The sequence below is a fragment of the Elephas maximus genome, chromosome 21 (assembly GCF_024166365.1).
Source record: "Elephas maximus indicus isolate mEleMax1 chromosome 21, mEleMax1 primary haplotype, whole genome shotgun sequence".
NCBI lineage: Eukaryota > Metazoa > Chordata > Mammalia > Proboscidea > Elephantidae > Elephas > Elephas maximus.
Window position 1 is genome coordinate 25,867,977 of NC_064839.1, and position 19,924 is coordinate 25,887,900.

Consider the following 19,924-nt stretch of genomic DNA (forward strand, 5'->3'; position numbering starts at 1 on the left):
ACACCATCTGCACCATCCTTGACATTTTTGAGCCCATTGTTGTGGCTGTTGTGTCAATCCATCTCCTTGCGGGTTTCCCTCCTTTTCACTGATGCTCTACCTTTTCTAGGAATTAATCTTTCCTGATGACGTGGCCAAAGTAAGTGAGCTGAATTCTCACCATCCTTGCTTCTAGGGAGCATTCTGGTTATATGGCTAGTTATTTAGCCCCCTGAAAACCTATTAAATCTTTTTACTCTTAAGCTAAGATCAAAGGAAGGCCATTGGTTTTAGAACATGGTAGATGCTCAATAAAAATGAAAGGAGTAATTGAAGTAATTTTGCTTCAGGTTGAGAAAAAGACAAATGCTCACTCATGCAATGATTCTTAGTGGGGGATATGCATGGAATCTACAGAATCCAAATCTCTGAGGAGTGTGTTTGGAATATGTGCATTTTGACATAGACTTATTATCAAAGAGAGCTGCTCCAGGCAAGGCACGATTTGAGCTTTAACAAACTCATTCTGGTGGTATTGAGGAAGAAAAGGTTTGGAGGGATAAGAGTAATTGCTGCAGCCAGTCTAAGGTTGCGAGTGATTGAAAATCGTGGCTGGGTCAGAGAATGCTAATCACCCATGAAGTGGGCTCCCCAAGACTCTGACACCGTGTCTCCTGGTGCACTGTGCGCTAGGTGCATCTTTGCTGAATAAATACAAAGTGAACTTGACGGGAAAGGAGACCTCAGCAGTCCTACAAAGGCAATTTTGCAAGCTGTCTGGCTGTGGAATTAGTGGAATGTTTGCTCAGGAAAAAACAGCTGACGTCAACTTTGCTGTCTTTGTATCTCAAGGGCAGAGTTAGCCATGCCTCTGGCCGCACCGACACCCACAGAGGGAAGAATGGCTTCCAGAGGGAAAGGTTAAAGAACAGGTCAGCAGGGCAGCTATGCTCCCTTTCCCTCCCTCCCCTCTTTGTCATCTTTCTGGCAAGGTGAATTCAATGCCCAGTAATTCCTTCTGACTTTCTAAGAGCTGTGGGACACACAAGTGTGAGAAAAGTCATCGCAGCACTAACAGGATTAGCGCAGCTCCGTAACCTAATCACTTGGGCCAGAAAGAATAAAGAGGGCAGTGGGCAGGACGCAAGAGATGTAAGGATAAATGGGGACTTTTCCTTGAATTCCAAGGGATGTGTGTGTGTGTGTGTATTTGTGTGTATGTGAGTGTGCCCAACTCACAGAGGCTGATCTCTCTTCTATTTAGGGGAATCTGTTAAATATGAATTGGAAACATGTCTTATCTCTGCACCCCAAGACTTGGCACATAAGATGCTATAGAAGCTTTGATGAATCATTAAATCAAAGCTATTTTGATATTACTTAATAATAACAGAAGCAGCAATTAACTAAGGGGCAGAATAGTATAGTGGAATGAGGACTAGATTTGGGGACAGACATCAGGTTCTATTCCTATTTCTAGTATCACTGACTGAAGGGACTGGAGAAAATCGCTTGGTTTTTCGAGAATCTTGTTTCTATCTGGGTAAAGCAAAGAGTTTGGACTAATTGTTCTCCTCTCTGTAATTCTGTATTCTACACAAATACTTACAACGCATGTACACTGTAATGTTCTATTAGGGACCCACCAATGAGTAGGATATAGTACATTACCTTTTGACTGTGTGTGTCTTGTATATTGATCGATAAGGTGTACTCCTAAGGCTAGAGTCCATCGGCGTTTGGATATGCAATTGTTGTGTGGCACTGAGTGGTTTACGACTCATAGAGACCCTACAGGACAGAGTAGAACTGCCCTATGGTGTTACCTAGGCTGTAATCTTTGTAGAAGCAGGTCACCAGATCTTCTTCCCCCAGAGCCGCTGATGAGTTGGAACCTTTTGGTTTGCAGCCATGCGCTCAACCATTTTGCCACTAGGGGTCCTTGGATATGCAATTAGGCAATTTAAATGTCTTCCATGAGTGGTTCACATTATAAACGGGAAAAATCAGAATGGCTAGAGCATGAATTATGGAATTTAGATAGAACTTTGAATCTTGTCTTTGTCACTTACTTGCTGTGTGATGCTAAATTGCTTAAATTTTCTGGTCTTCAGTTTTCTTGACTCTTTAGTGGGAATATTCATAATGGATGACTATAAATTACACATTATAATTCTTCTTTTCCATGACCGTGACCTCCTTGAAGTCGGTGATGGGAGGGTAAAGGCATCATCAGGTGGAACAGCTTAGGGCATTCCTACACTGGGCACATTCCACTCATTCATTTAACAAACATGAAAGGATTAGTTATGGGATTTGGTATAAACAGAAATAAGATATAGTCCCTCTAATGCAAATAATTAAGGAGCTCGGCTGCTAACCAAAAGGTTGGCAGTTCAAGTCCCACCAGAGGTACCTCAGAAGAAAGTTTTGAAGATTTACTTCTGGAAAAAAAAAAAAAATTTTTTTTTCCAGCCATTGAAAACCCTATGGAGCACAGTTCTACTCCGATGCACATGGGATCACCATAAGTCAGAGCTGACTTGATGGAAACTTTTGTTTTTCCCTGGAGATTTAAAAGACAGAGCTCTGAGACCTACACAGGTTGAGAAATTACATACTTTTTTCACATTTTAGTAGCACCACACACAAAAGTCTGGGTGCTATAGTTTACCTCATAGACCAGATAAACAGTGCCGGCCCGAGGAATTCCACATCGCACAGCTCTTTTGCTTTTGCCTTTGCTGCTTTCCCTTCTCTGATTCACGACTTTGTCCCCTCATCTCACTGCAGGCTTTGAGAAAGCTGTGGGGATCTAGCATGAACTCGCTGTGGACTGTCTGTCCGGTAAGGAAATGACATCAGCAACTGTTTTGACTAGACGATGAGCAAAAGGTGGGTAGAATGGATCCTACCTCACTAAGACGGTGAGCCTCACTCCCTTGGGGGAGAGCCTTGTATCTGTATATGTGACAGGGGAATAGCGAAGGTGCTTCCTATTATTAATACTGTTGAATTTATCCAAGTTACACATTGTTAAAAAAAATGGAAAATAAGGAAAATACAGGTTTTGAGCAAGAGGAGAAATTGAGATTTCCTTGTTAATGAGATTGACAAGTGATTGATTGGCAGAATTGATTTAGATTCACTTGATAGTTTCTCTTGGATTATCATGATAGCATCTACTCATTGAGTCATCAAAGCTTACTTGTTGTCATCTCTATGTTGGGTAAGAAGCCCTGGTGCTTCTGTGGTTAATTGAGCGCTCGGCTCCTAACCAAAACGTCGGTGGTTTGAACCCATCAACCTCTCCATGGGAAAAAGATGTGGCAGTCAGTTTCCATAAAGATTTACAACCTTGGAAACTCTCTGTGTGGGTTCTACCCTGTCCTATAGAGTCGTTATGAGTCAGAATCAATGCGATGGCGACGAGTTTTTTTTTTTTTGTCTGTGTTAGGTACTAATTTGGGTCATGTTATAGAAGGTAGAAAGAAATACATTAAAGTTTATTTAGGGATACATACCCCTTGCCATCACGTCAATTCCAGGCTCATAGCAAGCTTATAGGACACAATATAACTGCCCCATAGGGTTTCCAAGGAACAGCTAGTGTATTCGAACTGCAGACCTTTTGGTTAGTAGCCATAGCTCTTAAGCACTGCGCCGCCAGGGCTCCTACTTAGGGATATGTGACATTAAGGCATGTCAAAGAGAGAAACTGATAGCAGGTATCTTGCTTTGATTTTGGGGTTTTCTTGCCCAGGAAACCAAATATTCATTGTAAAGAAATTCCTGACCAGGATTGATCTGCCAGTGGCTTTTCTTTCACTCAAAGTTGCAAATCCTCTCTTTCCTGTTGCTAAATTTGAATTTCAAAAGCTATGGCCGGGTGGAGGGCCAGAGACCATCTTGTGACCTGATATCGGCTGATCTCAGTGAAAGGAGAAGGGCAGGGTTAAATCAATCATGTTAAGATCAGCCATTGTTGATCTTCTATATTCCTCCCCTCTCTTTTCTTTATAAGTCTCTGTCTTAGGTTGGGTTCTCTAGAGAAGAGAAACCAGTGAAGCGTGTATGTAAACATATATAGAGAGATTTATTTCAAGGAAAGGGCTCAGGCAGATGTGGAGGCTAAAAAACAAAACAAAACAAAACCCACTGCCCTCCAGTCAATTCTGACTCATAGAGACCCCATAGGGTTTCCAAGGCTATAAATCTCTACAGAAGCAGACTGCCACATCTTTCTCCCTCAGAGCTGCTGGTAGTTTCGAACCACGAACTTTTTGTTAGCAGTCCATTGCTTTAACCACCGTGCCACCAGTTGTGGAGGCTGGCAAGTCCCAAATTCATGGGTCATACGTCAGGCTGGAGACTTCTTCTGACTCACGTGGTAGCAGGGGATGATGAACCCAAAATCTGCAGGTCAGGCAGAAGGCTGCTGGCTTGTGGGGTTGCACAGGTCAGACAGCAGGCTGCTGGCTGACATCCCAAGAACAGGAGGTCAGAGAATTGTTACTGGTTGGAAACCCCGGGTTCTTACTTGGCATGACTCATATAAGCCAATAAATGAGAGACCAAGGTGAGAGAACAAAAGAGGAACATTTATTTCCTTGTACAGGGAAATGGAGTCAGTCGGTGCTTACTGCTGCCAAAACTGCTCCCCAAGGGCGGGCAGGCAGGTTACTTCTAAAGGGGTTTACAAGTAGAGAGTTTGTATAAGTTATGTCAGCAATACTCTTAATCACACTACACAGGCGCAATGGGGTTTACGTATAACCTCCAAGCAAAGCAGGATTCCAATGCAAAGCTGGGGGTGGGGGGACAGCAAAGGAACCGATTTTGCGATACAACACTGTAGGGGTGGAAGCCAGGTAAGGAATACAGCGCTGCGGGGGCTCTGTCTCAGGATAAGTTGGAAGCACGATCAAGAGAGGGCGAGCCTTGTCAGAACACCCGTGTATATTGGATGCAGGTCACACCCCCAAGGAAACTTCTCTTTTGAACTGATTGGCAGCTTACACCAGATCACAAAATGGAGGAGAGTTACATAATATCTGCCAAACCACTGACAATCAGGGTCTGGCCAAGTTGACACAACCTTAACCATCACAGTCTCATTGTATTTAGCTTCTTAGAGCAATTAGCTTTTTCTGGAATCAAAATGGCCTCCCTATATGCATATAGAATAACTGCTCGGAATAAACTTTACATTCAAATTTAGTTGAGTTTTGATTATTTTTAACAGACATGACAATGAGCAATTATGACTCCATAGTAATTGCTATAATGGAGGCAAATACAGGTATTGCAGGAAGAAAATATAACAGAGGGATTGAGGTAGTAAAGGCAGACTTCTCAAAAGATGCAACATTTGAACCAAAATACATCTCTCTAAAGGGACTTAGTTATCCTGGTCTCCTTATCTTAAAAGGTAAGAAAATGCTTGGTGTGGTTTCCTCTAAGTAAAATTTATTAAAGATTCCACATGTTTAAAAACTCGATGTCCTTTGTTGTGTGCTGTCGAGCCTATTCTGACTCATAGCAACCCCGTATGACGGAGTAGAACTGCTTCATAGGACTTCCAAGTCTGTAATCTTTACAGGTCTTTCTTTCACAGAGCTGCTGGGTGGGTTCGAACTGCCAAGCTTTCAGTTCACAGCTGAGCTCTTAACTGTTGTGCCACCAGGGCCCCTTCCTTATATAGGATGATATGAGTATATCTTATCTATAGATACATATCTTATTTATAAAATAGAATCAAGCTTTAGTCATGAGGCATTTAGATTGTATATATATGTCTCCCTTTCTCTCCTTCCCTCCCTCTCTCACTCTTATCATTTGGGAGTCCTTTTCCAAGAATGCTTTTGCAGAATTCAGATCACATACATTTCATCAAAATAGCATCTTTAGAATAATCTCCCCCAAATCTATTTTTGCAGGGGATGAGAGGAGGATAACATGCAGCTTGTAGAATGACTATGAATGAATCATGGCTTCTGACTTTTGCCTAGCTTGTTTTGTTATGAACGTTTTGTGGCTATTAAAAAATAAAAAAGGAAACATTGTACTGTTGGAAGGATAATGAAAGAATATATAATTTAAGCAAAGCCCCAAACTAAAATATTATAGGCTTGTATCTAAGTTTTTCATTACTAAGAAATATAAACTCTTTTAATTTTTCTTTCCAAACGGAAAATACCAGGTGTTCATTTGTTACCATGAAAGTCTATTTTAATTGGCAGTTGTGGTCTCAAAGTAATTTTAAATTTTTACCAGGCTGTCACTTTTTTGTTTTTGCTGACTTGCAAGAAGGTTTAAGGCCTCCCCCACTGGGCTAGACTTTATCCTTCTATTTGGAACTGTTAGATTGCCTCAATTTATGACAAACTTAAAAGAGATTTAAATAGTCCATAGAAACGCAATGAAAATACTTCAGAATAGAAGTATGATGTTTTAAAAGTGCTCTGAGATTCAGAGATATAACTTCTTATGAGAAAACATGTGAAACAGATAAAGACATCCTTGTCATGGAAGAATAAGGTCCTCCAGTCAGATTGAATTATCATAATTTACTCATAACAACTATTAGTTAACAAGCGATCAATCACTTCACATAAAATCTACTAAATTTGACCAGTAGATTGGCTGATAAAATTAAAACACTGGTTACCTGTCAATTTGCTTGGTTTGTCCATATTGACAGATGCATGGATAAGCTTTCATGATAATTCTGTGTGACTAGGTGTTTAATCAAGGTGGGAACGTTGGTAGGAGTTGAGGATGGGACGTTGTATATGGAAAAGGAAATACATGGGGCTGGAAGTTAGATGATTTGGAATTTTTTTTTTTTCTTTTGCTAATTGGTCATGTGATGACTTGTTTCTACTATAGAGTGGGGGCATTGGACAATGTGATCCTAGAGATAGTTTTTAGTTAAGATAATTCATAACTTATATTTTCATTTGCATATATTGTGTGTTTCTCTGGTTTTACCTCCTTCTCTTCTGGAGCTTTGAACTTTTTCCAGATCGGTGGAACCAAATGTCTCATGTGTTCTCTAAGAAATAATCTTGTGCATAGTACTGACTTTAGTGCAAGACAGACTTGGGCATGAATCCCAGACATTGTGCAAATTGTTTTACCTTCTCTGAATCTCATTTGTCCTCATCTGTAAAGTGAATATATATGCTTACGGGATTACTGTGAAACAGAATGAGATCATTGATGTAAACTGGTGTACAATGCTTAGTAGAGTGGAATTGTGGCGTGATGGAGTATAGATATGTTCAGCACTGGTAGATATTACCCAAGAACAGTTTTCCAAAATGGTTGTACCAATTTGTACTCCCACCCACACTTTATGAGAGTTTCAGTTCCTCCACATCCTTGCTGACACTTTGTATTATCTATCCTTTTCATTTGTGCCATTGTGGTATGTTGTTGTTGTTGTTGTTTTTTAGGTGCCATCAATTGATCTTTGACTCATAGTGACGGCATGTGACAGAGTATACCTGCCCCATGGAGTTTTCTTGGCTGTAATCTTCACAGGAGCAGATTGCCAGGTCTTCCTCCCACAGAGCCCCTGGGTGGGTTCAAAACATTAACCTTTTGGTTAGCAGCCGAGCACTTACCAGTCATGCCACCAGGGCTCCTTCTGTTGTAGCATAGTGTAGTTTTATCACATTTTGGTTTTAATTTGAAATTTCCTGAAGACCAAAAAAAGTTGATCACAGTTTCATATGTTTACAAGCCACTTGTGTATCCACTTTTGTGAATTTCCTGATCAGATCTTTTGCCCGTTTTTTCTCTTGGTTGTCTCTTATTGCTGTGTCTGAAAAAGAACATGTATTCTGAATACCAGTCCTTTGCTAGTTGTATGTTGTATTAGTTTCCCAGAGCTGCCATAACAAATGATCACAAACTTGGTGGTCTAAAACAGCAGAAATTTATTCTCTCACAGTTGTGGAATCCGGATGTCTGAAAGCAAGGTGTTAGCAGGACTGTGCTCCCTCTGGAGAGTCTAGCAGAGACTTCTTCCTTGCTTCTTCCAGCTTCTGGTGGCTCCAGGTGTTCTGTGGCCTGGGGCTGCATGACTCCAATATCCACTTTCATATAGCCTGGTGATCAAAACATCGATTCAGGAGCACATTGCCTTGGTTTGAATTCTGGCTCATCCACTTACCAATTGTGTCATCTTGGGCATGTTATTTAATCTCTCTGTACTCTGATTTCCTCATGTAATATAGTGAAAATACCTACCTTACAGGGTTGTGTGCAGATTAAATGGGTTAATATATGCAAAGTACTCTGCATAGTCACCCAAAATGCTTTATAAAAAAAACATTAGTTGTGTTAATACAATGGCAAGTCCTTTCTTTCCAATAATACTACTACTGACAACAAATTACAACCAACATTTACTCGGCACTTAGAGTGTACCATGAACTCTGGGAAACACTTTACTTGCAGTATCTAATTTAATCAAGGGTAACTCTGCGTTATAAGCATTTTTACGCTCTAGGGCAAAACAATGGTCAGTAACATATTTTCTGATACTTCCCATATCCTTGTTCACAATTTCCCTACTTCCTCTAAGGCCATTATGCTTTACTTCCTGAGGAAAATAATCGTCGCTTCTCTCAGTCTACCTTTTAAATCCCTAGGCTGTGATTTCCAGAGAGCAAGGGCAGTTTCTTTTCCTTCCTTCCTTCCTTCCTTCCTTCCTTCCTTCCTTCCTTCCTTCCTTCCTTCCTTCCTTCCTTCCTTCCTTCCTTCCTTCCTTCCTTCCTTCCTTCCTTCCTTCCTTCCTTCCTTCCTTCCTTCCTTCCTTCCTTCCTTCCTTCCTTCCTTCCTTCCTTCCTTCCTTCCTTCCTTCCTTCCTTCCCTCCTTCCTTCCCTCCTTCCTTCCCTCCTTCCTTCCCTCCTTCCTTCCCTCCTTCCTTCCCTCCTTCCTTCCCTCCTTCCTTCCCTCCTTCCTTCCCTCCTTCCTTCCCTCCTTCCTTCCTTCCTTCCTTCCTTCCTTCCTTCCTTCCTTCCTTCCTTCCTTCCTTCCTTCCTTCCTTCCTTCCTTCCTTCCTTCTTCCCTCCCTCCCTCCCCCTCCCTCCCTCCCTTCCCCCCTTCCTCCCTCCCTTCATTTCTTTACTCTCTCTTTATTTTAATTCTATAACCTTGAGTTTCTAGCACAATGTCTTGTGTGATTTAGGTGATCTATAAAATTTTCTGTAATTGAATGGACAAAAAAACAGGTTTAGTGTGATTAAGCACATCTATTGCAAAATAAAAGTGTTAATTCCTTTGCCCTGCAGGTTCAAAAGACAGTCTTACATGAGTGAGTTGGACTTTCCTGGCCCCTTCATTAGCCAGGTTGATTCTTTACAAACTGACTACACTGACCCTCTGGCTCTTTTTGCAGTTTCAAGACAGCCTCAACTTGGTTCTTCCAAGTGCCTCATCAGACTGAGCTGAGTTAGTGCAGAGCTTCCAGCCAAGTAAGGCATCTCAGCACGAGGTGTCAAACATAAGACAGCTAATGCTGGGAGCTAGAGGAAGAAGGCTCTTCTTGACCTTGCTCTGAGACTAGTGCATTCACAAAGAAGTGGCTGGCAGGCTCCTTTTGATGCAGTGAACAATGAACAGCGGGAATTAAGTCTTACCATACCCATCTCATGCCTCTGTGAGTGTGTACATGCACTTTATCCTTCACAGAACACAGAGAGGAGAGTCTGTGAGACTGTTACTTGAAAATAGCCCACCCAGGATCACAACTGGGGAGGGAGATACCACAGGCTGGACAATGGCAGTGGTAAAGCTAGGGGCCTTTAGGGTCCATTTTGCGTAGCAGGAAATTGAGGGCAAAAAAACCTCAAAACCAAATCCATTCCATTGCGTCAATTCCAACTCATAATGACCCCATGTGTTACAGAGTAGAACTGCTCCATAGGGTTTTCTTGGCTGTAACCTTTATGGAAGCAACTTGCCACACCTTTTTCTGCTGAGCGGCTGGGTGGGTTTGAGCAGGCAATGTTTAGGTTAACATCTAATCACAAGTGAGGGCAAATAAAGGATAGTAAATTACCCATGTGCTTGTGTATGATCTGTTTACTCAGCTTCCCTCAATATGGATTGTTGGACACAAGGGTCACACATCAGAATTGTATTTAAAGTCTTTGTTGGGTTCTTCCTGAACCAAACAATAACGAGACCTACTTAAATATACATGGTCAGTCAGTATAGACATAATCCTCCCCTTCGCAGTTTCTATACCTCAGTGTTCTTGTTGGACAGAGTTTCTTGTTCTAGTAATTTCTAAACAGAGAGTCACGTGTTTGTTGTTGTCATTGTCAGTTGCTATCAAGTCAGCTCCAACTCATGGTGGCCTTATGCATAACAGAATGAAACATTGCCCAGTCCTGTGTTTGAGTTCTTGCTGTAGACATTGTTTTAAACCATCTCATTGAGGGTTTCCCTCATTTTTGCTGGCCCTCTACTTTATCAAACGTCATGTCCTTTCCTAGTAATTGGTCTTTCCTGATGACATGTCCAAAGTAACTGAGCTGAAGTCTTGCCATCCTCACTTCTAAGGAACATTTTGGTTATATTTCTTCTAAGACTGACTTGTTTATTCTTCTGGCAGTCTACAATATATTCAATATTCTTTGCCAACACCACAATTCACTGTTAAAGACAAATAGGTATAGAGTTTAAATTCCTTTAAGTAGGGCATACGCTTTCAAGTTTCCACAGACCTTAACATTACCTATATAGTTTCAAACCTGGTGTTTTTTTTTTTTTTTTAAACAGGTTTATTGGTCCTGCTGGCCCCTGAAGGAATATGAATATGTGTTTCATGCTCTAGATACATGTTCCTACTGTATCAGACTTAGATCATTGAATCCGAAGAGGCCTTTGACACTAAACTTAGGGTCAAGTGACTATCAAAGTGGGTTTCTTAAATTTATTTTTAGAAGTTGACATATTTTTCTTTATAGATAATCTTGAACAGAAACTCAATATATAAAACTGATAAAAGTGCAGCTGTTGGGGGTGTGTGGGGTGAGGATGGGAGGGTTAGGAACACTGCATCATTTGGCTTCCTCCTGGGCCCCTGAGACACCACTGTGAAATGTACTACTCTGCGGTGCCGTTTAAAAACCACTGATAGAGCCTACTTCTTCCTTTTACAGATCAGAAGGCTGGGGTAGGGTCTGGAGGTTCTCTTTCACATCAATGCATCTAAAATCTGGCCCAGTCAAAGCTTTAACAGGAACGTCATAAACCCCAAAAGCCACAGGCTTTATTTACCAGTATCAATTTATACATTTTCTCATTTTAATAAATAATTTATATGTTTATTAAAATGAGAAAATGTATAAATTGATACTGGTAAATAAATTTTAATTTATTTATAAATTAACCTCATTACCATCGAGTCGATCGTGACTCCTAGCAACCCTATTTATCAATGAAAGTCTTTTGATTCACATTTTTATTTTACTTATTTATTGAACATATAAAAATATATATATATTTTTTATGGTGGATTTCTTTCCTACGCTTAGTAGTTTGTTTCATAAATCTGATCCTTTTTCTTACATTTTCACTGTGGTGTATGATGTTGTGATACCCCACACTAGAGGCTATGTCTGTGTGTCTGTGGACATGGGTTTGGAGCTCTCAAGTTTGAATGAACTGCTGTAGTAACAACAGCACGAGAACTGTGGGCAAGAAGAGCTGCTTGAAATCAGAGTCTACCATCTCTCTCTATGTGACCTTTGGAAAGTTATTTAAACTCACTAAGCCTCATTTATCTCTTTAAAAATAAGACTTTTAATTCCTTGTTTATGGGGGTATTTTGAATATTAAAGTATATGAAGTCATAGTGGGTCCTACCTAGTGTTTGGAATGTAAAAGGCACACAATAAAATCTTTCCCACCATACATACACCTTCATTAAACTAACCAGTTGCCATCGAGTCTATTCTGACTCACGGCAACCCCAGGCGTGTAAGAGTATAACTGAGTTCCCCAGGGCTTCAGAAGCAGACCCCCCAGGCCTTTCTTCCGTGGCATCTTTGGGTAGGTTTGAACTGCCAAACTTTTTGTTGACAGCTGAGCATGCCACACAGAGACACCTTAATTGTAGCCCCCTTTATGGCCCCTTCGCACATGTTAGACAGCGAGGAAAATACGAGTGATGAATAAATATTGCTGAAATGTGAAGAATGCAGCTTGTCTTCAGACTCAAGCAGCATGCATAGCTAACAATTTTCCTGTGCTCGAAATAAAGGGTTGTCAGGGGAGCAAATCTGTGGATTTCTGCCTGTCATACAAAGGGAGGCTATCTCAGAGGAAGAAAACCTTCCTAAATAGAAAAAGAAGAGAGAGAGAGAGAAAGACGAAAGATCTTCCTTCCAACAAAGAACTGCTAGTACTTAACTTGTCAGGACAGGTTTTTAAAACAACAGTATTCCCACGTATAGCTTTGTAAAAAGCCTTAAAAAGAAACAATGCAAACCTGGTCCTCACTAGCTTTTCATTGCTTGCAAGGGCCTCATTTTAGAAAACTCAACACAATACTGTGAACATGAGAAGCAAACCTGCGTTCATAAAGCTGACGTTCCATTCGATAAGTTAGGGCTTGGTGATAGCATGGACAATTACAGATTCTGGCTCTGTGTGCATGGTGCCCAAACAAGGGTGGGGAATGTGAAAAATCTACCCCAAACACGAACGTTTTCTGGAAGAAAAGAAATAGACTCTTGCTTATACTGAGTACAGTCGTAAAGCACACATAGCTGAAATCCTTTTCCCCAGACATATGACACTTTTTATGAGAAAGAGAAATACGTCTCATCAGAATTCTATAATCCTTGAACGGTAATCACTGACAAGATTCCTAAGGAATTCGTAAACAACCAGAAGATGTTTACATAGCCTGAACTTGATGGTTCATTAATTTATGCTTGAAATACTCAACAAATATTCAGATGCCAGTTACTGTTCAATTTTCTGATAACACAGAAGTGAACAAATCAAAATCCCTTCTCTCATGGAACTTATATTCCGGTGAGGGTAATTGAAAACTAGTTTCTTGGTATTTTGAGAAGAGTACTGAACTGGGTAATAAAAGGTCTTCAGTATAATTGCTGTCTTTTTGTTACATAGTAGGTACTTGCTAAATATTTGTTTCCAGAATATGTTCTGCCACTACCTGATGCTATGACCTTGTACAGTCAAGGAACTTGAAGTACCTTACCACTATAAGATAGAAAAAGTGAACTAAACAGCCTATAAGGAAATGTTCAAGTTTAAAATCCCATAGCAATGTAGATATGATGACTTTGTTTTCTAGAATCTTTAATTTTTTTCTAGAAACATACATTGAACAAATCCTACACAGTGCAGAACTCTCAGTTCCGTGGAAAATACACAAATAAGGTATGATGCTTATCATAAAGAGATTAATGATCTGTTGAACAGTAATCTAGAGCAGTTGTTAGGATGATTGGAGGAGAAGGATGGAAGCCAGGATAACGATGGGAAAGCCTTAGGATGCAACAAAATTCCCATTTTCCAATTAAACTGTGTGTGCATGTGCACGTGTGTATACATGATATACAGAATTTTAAGTCGCAAGGTCAGCCAATAAATGATATACTATATTTTTTAACTCTTCGCACATTATTAATTAGAGTGGTGTGCGGGGAAAATTTATTTTGAATGTAGATAGACTTTTCTTCCCAACTTAACATTCTGGATGAGTTACTTATTTTCTTTGAGCACCAACTTCTTCATCTTCAAATGAGAAGTAATGATAATTGTCTCTCAGGGTTTGTTTTATGGATTCGATGAGATAATATATATTAAGTGACTAGGTAGGTTCTGGTACATAACTGATGCTTCATCATTAATCTAGAACGTTAGGACTTCTCTCTTCCCATTGAAATCTTTATCAGAAAGCTTAAATTAATTTGATGTAAGCATTAATTCAATCTTTTTCAAAGGATTCTTTTTGCAAAAAATCAAAATCATATTTGTTGTACTTTAAAAAAACTTTCCATAACTTGATTGCCATTAGCAGCTATCCTATTTCATCTCATTTGAGACTTCATTGATTAAAAGATGCACCTGGTCATAAGGGATATTCCAAATGGCCATCATATGTTCATAAGTGGGAACCGAGGCACTGGTACAGTTATAGGGGAACTAGACTACAAATTAGAGCTTGGCTGCTAACCAAAAAGGTCAGCAGTTCGAATCCACCAGCCACTCCTTGGAAACACTATGGGGCAGTTCAACTCTGTCCTGTAGGGTCGCTATGAGTTGGAGTCAACTTGACAGCAAAGGGGTTTTTTAGACTACAAACGGATAGCTTGTTTGTGTTCCGTGGTTAAGCTTGTCATCCATCCTGGATTTACCACTTGTATATCACAATGTACTATTTTGTCAGCCTGTCTTATCTTAACATGTTGTGGGTCTGCCAGAACCCAGCTTATAATGGACAGTTTTGGCATCATGGACAGTGTTGCACCATGGTCAAGCGCATGCTCTCTACCAGGGCCTAGCACCATGCCAGGATTTGTTTTTCAAAAAGCATATAAATGTTTGCTTCAGATGGAATAGCTCTGCTCCAGAACCCTAAACTAAACCCACTGCCCTAGAGGTCTGCAACATGATTTTTCACTTTGGGGCTGCCATAAACCCAGTATAGCATCCTTTTCATGACTGATCCCTCTAAAACTGTATGTTATCCTGGGTCAAATATCCCAAGGAGAAGAGCTGCTTGTACTTCATCCTGGCTCTTCTGCAGAGTCTTTCTGTTCTGGTCCTTATCAAAATCGGCAGCCTGTAGTGTTACCTGGCATATGGATAGGAGTACTTATTACCAAATAACGAATATGTTGTCTCCAGAACCCGAGACTCACCAGTGTTTTGTTTTATTCTTTTGGGTATAAGGTACAAGATGTAATAATTTATTCTTTAGTTGGAAAGGATATCCCAGCCTGCTGTTGACCACTGGACCTTTAAAATTTTACTCATGTGGCAAGACCCTGAAATTTTTTAGGGTTTATCTCCCCACTCTTGAGCACGTTAAACTTACCAAAGCTTCTATGTGATAGACATTTTTGTTCATTTATTTTTATTAGCATGATGTAATTTATATAGTGGAACAAGACCCCCCAAAATCATACTGTTTCAAGTGACTTAAGTATATATATATAAAAAAATGCCCCAGGACAAATCTTAAGAATATTTATAGAAATACCTAAAATATTCAGCACTTAACAAGGAAAAATCACAACATCTGGCACTTAATAAAAGACTGCCAGGCATACAAAAAAGCAGGAAAATTCTACCCATAATTAGTGGTAGACAAGGACATAATCAGTAGACAAAAACATTAAAACAATTATTATAACGATATTATAAAAATTCAAAAAAACTGGAGGAAAGATTGAACATGTTAAGTAAAAACATGGAAGATATAAAAACCCAAATAAAAATTTAGAGAAGAAAATTACAATGTCTGAAATAAATGGGTGGGAGATTCAAAATCGTGAAAGAAAATAAGTATTGGTGAGCTTGAGGACTAAAAAACACCCTTCTAAATAACCTATGGGTCAAAGGAGAAATAGAAAATGAAATTGGATAGTATTTTGAAATGAAAGAATATGAAAACATAACAATCAATTTTTATATACTGACCCTCTATCCTGCAACCTTGCTAAATTCACTTGTTAGTAACAGTTTTTTTTTTTTTGAGGACTCCGTTAAGTTTTCTACATAGACTATGTATCCTACAATGAAAGAGAGTTTTACCACCTTTCCAATCTGTACCATTTTTGCCCCTTGCCTTATTGCACTAGCTAGATCCTTCAGTACATTGTTGAATAGAAATCATGACAGCAAATATTCTTGCCTTGTTCCTGATTTAAAGGGAGAGTGTTGAGTCTTTCACCATTAAGAATTACAGAGGTGCAGGTTGGTAGATGCCCTTTACCAGGTTGAGGAAGCCCTGATTGGTTTTAAGTTTGCTTAGAGTTTTTATCTAAGGAATGGGTATTGGATTACTTCAAGTGATTTTTGGCATCTATTGAGATAATCATACTATTTTTCTTTTTTTCATTTGTTAATAAGGTAGATTATATTGATTTAAAAAATTATTGTGCATTAGGTGAAAAGTTTATGTAGCAAATTAGTTTCCCATTTGATAATTTTTTCTTACATAAAATGTTCTATGACATAGGTTTCATTCCCCACAATGTGTCAGCCCTAATTTCCCTGTTTCCTTTTGTCCTGGTTTTCTACCCCTTCCTGCCTTCTCATCTTTGCTTTGGGGCAAATGTTGCCTTTTGATTCTGGTGTAATTGATTGTATACAGAAATGGCTTCAGTTCTAGCTCAGAAGGCTATCTTAGGGCCATAATCTCAGTGGTCCCTCCAGTCTCTGCCAGACCAGTAAGTCTGGTCTTTTTTGTAAATTTGATTTTTTGTTCCACAATTTTTCTCCCACTCTGTCCGGGACCCTCTGTTGTGATCCTAGTCAGAGTGGTTGGTGGAGGTAGCCAGGCACCATCCAGCTCTTCTGTTCTCGGGGTTGTGTAGGCTGTAGTTCATAGGTCCATCAGCCTTTTGGACTAATTGTTCCCTTGAGTCTTTGGTTTTCTTCACTCTCCTTTGCTCTGAATGGTAAGAGACCTACTGACTGATTTTTATATGTCAAATAAACCTTGCAATTCTGGGATAAACCCCAGTTGATCATGATGTACTACATGTACTTTTTATACATTGTAGAATTCAATTTGCTAAAATTTTAACAGGTTTTAATTCTGTCTTCATAAGGGATATATTTTAAAAAAATTTTTATTGAACTTTACATGAAGGTTTACAGAATAAACTAGTTTCTCATCAAACAGTAGACACACTGTTGTATGACATTGGTTAACAACCCCACGACATGTCAACATTCTCCCTTCTCAACCCTGGGTTCCCTGTTAACCAGCTTTCCTATTCTCTCCTATCTTCCAGTCCCTGCCCCAGGGCTGGTGTGCCCCTTAGGTCTTGTTTTGTTCCATGGGTCTGTTCAATCTTTGGCTGAAGTGTGAACCTCAGGAGTGGCCTCATTACTGAGCTGAAAGGGTGTCGGGAGCCATACTCTCAGGGCTTCTCCAGTCTCTGTCAGGCCAGGAAGTCTGGTCTTTCTTTTTGAGTTGGAATTTTGTTCTACATTTTTTTCTCCAGTTCTGTCCGGGACCCTCTATTGTGACCCCTCTCAGAGCAGTCAGTGGTGGTAGCTGCGCACCACCTAGTTGTACTGGACTCAGTCTGGTGGAGGCCGTGGTAGATGTGGTCTATTAGTCCTTTGGACTAATCTTTCTGAGGGATATTGCTTGTCAGATTTCTCGTAATGGCTTTTTTCTGGTTTTGGTATGAGACTAATGTGTTTGGGGTGTTTTTCTTTTTCCTTGGGTTTCTGGAAGAATTTGTGTATAGAACTGGTATTATAATTCTTCCTTAAATGTTTTATAGAATTCTTTAGTGAAGCTATCTGAGACTTGAGTGTTTTTTTGTGAACAAGATTTTCCTACAAATTAAATTTCTTTCATAGGTACAGGCCTATTCAGACTGTTTCTTCTTGAATGCACTTTGGTAGTTTGTGTCTTTCAAGGAATTTGCCCATTTCATCTAAGTTGTCAAATTTATACTCATTAAAGTGTTCATAATAACCCCTTATTATCCTTTTAGTGTCTGTAGACTCTGTAGTGATGCCACTTCTCTTATTCCTGACATTGGTATAATTTGTGTGCTTTTCCTTTTTTCTCGATCAGTTTGGCTAGAAGTTTATCAATTTTTTGCCTTCTTAAAGTACCAGCTTCTTGTATTATTGATTTTCTTGATTGCTTTTCAGCTTTTTTACTTTACTGATTTCCATTCAGATTTTTGTTTCCTTTGTGCTATTTACTTTGGGTTGTATTTCTTCTTGTTTTTCTAGTTTCTTATAGTGAAAACTGAGGTCACTGATTTGAGATCTTTCCTCTTTTCCAATATAGGCATTTAGCTCTATAAATTTTCCTACAGTGACAGAAGCAGGTCAGTGGTTGCCTGGGAATGCGTAGTGGTGGTGGAGAGAGGCCAGGTGAGTACAAAAGGGAGGAAAGTTTTGGTGATGATAGACATATTTATTATTTTATTGTGGTGATGGTTTTGCAGTTGTATGCAGTTGTATGCTTATCTAATTGTACACTTTAAATATGTGCAGCTAATTATAAGTCAATTATGCATCAATAATGCTGTTAAAAACTTAGGATTGTACACCAAAATTGGTGAATATTACTATATTTTAACTCAATAAAGCTGATAAGAAAAATTTTTTAAATCACAGACCTGATAAAAACAGAAGAAACTCCTGTTTTCTCTGAGTATAGTTCAGACTATTCACATTATCAAGGAAAATCACTCATATTGCCATCATTTCTCTAATAATGCATGGACAGGCGGGGCCAATCGTCATTTACAGATGTTTTCCATTTTATTGAAAACGGTAAATTTGCAAAATCTTTCATGCACAAGTTTTCACCACACCATGTCTAACACTTCATCACCATCTATATGTTAAAAGAAAAACCTTGGTTTATGAAGAACTAGAGTGCTTTTAACTGATTTTTTTCCAAGGGTTATATTTCATATGCCATGTTGAACGTGGAATATTCTACTAATGGGTTCTTGTATTTGAGAAACAGTGATTTTTAGAATTTCTTGTAATTGCTGTGCTACCTATAAGTGCCCCTATGTGGAGCACATTAAGACAAAGGCCTAACTGAGCTACTTTTAATTTGCTTCCACTCTGCAATATAATAATAAATGCAGATGCCTTTCTCACATTAATTTCAATCTACATGGCAGAATTTTATTAAGTGCAGCTAGCCCCATTTTAATTAAGCACCCTTACTTTGGGTGTGCACTGTCTGTGCTTTTGGCCCATCAGAACAGGCACTTAGTCAATTAACTATTTTATTAAACAATTGATTTTTGCTCTAGGTCCTTACCTTCTCTTATCAGTTAAGAATGATCACGAAAGGCAAATAAATTTGTTCCTTTCATTTCTAAAAAGCAACAGTAAATAATGAAACACTGCAAATAGGGTTTCTGTAGGGAAACCAGACACAAATAAACAATATCTGCCATTTATTCTGGAACATAAAAACTTACTGCAGCAGCATCGTATTTGAATAAATCCTACTGTCACACTGACCTTTATTGATATACCGCTTCCCAACTTAAAGCATCAATCCTGCTGCTTAAAAGATCTTTTGTTGTACAAGACCTGCAGATCCATCAGGTAACAAAATAATGATTTGCCATTCGTGGACTAACTAAATCAATAATTTAACAAGATGTTCAGGAGCTTCCTCCCATTCCCTCACCCCACTCTATCGCCTATGTTTACAATTTCGGTTGTACAATTTACAGATATCATTAGAGACCAAGGAGATGTTATTTAGCTGAAGGAAAAATAAAATGTATGATATCTGGCTTCTCAAGATTTTCTTGATTTCTAGGACATAATACATGATTTAATTTGACACAACATTCTGTGGCTAGCAAAGTGTGATTTTACATAATTATTATTATTTAACAAACTAAATTTCTCCAGATGAATCAAAGGGCTTAAACTCAATACATCCCTTCCCCCATATATTTTATGTCAGAATGATTTATACAAATATAGAAAAAAATTTTTTTTCAGGTCATTATTTGAATGTGCTAATACATGGAAGTTGGATTTGTTTTGTAATATGCAATCTACTTGATTAATTATATGCTGTTAGTTAGTTGCTGTCGGGTCCACTAACTCATGGAGACTTTACGTATAGCAGAATGAAAAGTTGCCAGATCCTGTGCCATCTTCATGGTTTTTGATATGTTTAAGTCCATTGTTGTGTCT

The 19,924-nt window shown here is 39.1% G+C and overlaps 1 long non-coding RNA gene across 3 annotated transcripts in view; it reads left to right on the forward strand.

Annotated features, from left to right (window-relative positions):
* Positions 1 to 857: 857 nt before the first annotated feature.
* Positions 858 to 19,924, forward strand: part of LOC126064886 (uncharacterized) — a 339,348-nt gene continuing 320,281 nt past the window's right edge. For all 3 annotated transcript variants that reach the window (XR_007514670.1, XR_007514669.1, XR_007514671.1), the window contains exons 1-2: positions 858 to 911; positions 2,773 to 2,874. This is a non-coding gene — a long non-coding RNA (uncharacterized LOC126064886). The remainder of the gene's footprint in view (positions 912 to 2,772; positions 2,875 to 19,924) is intronic.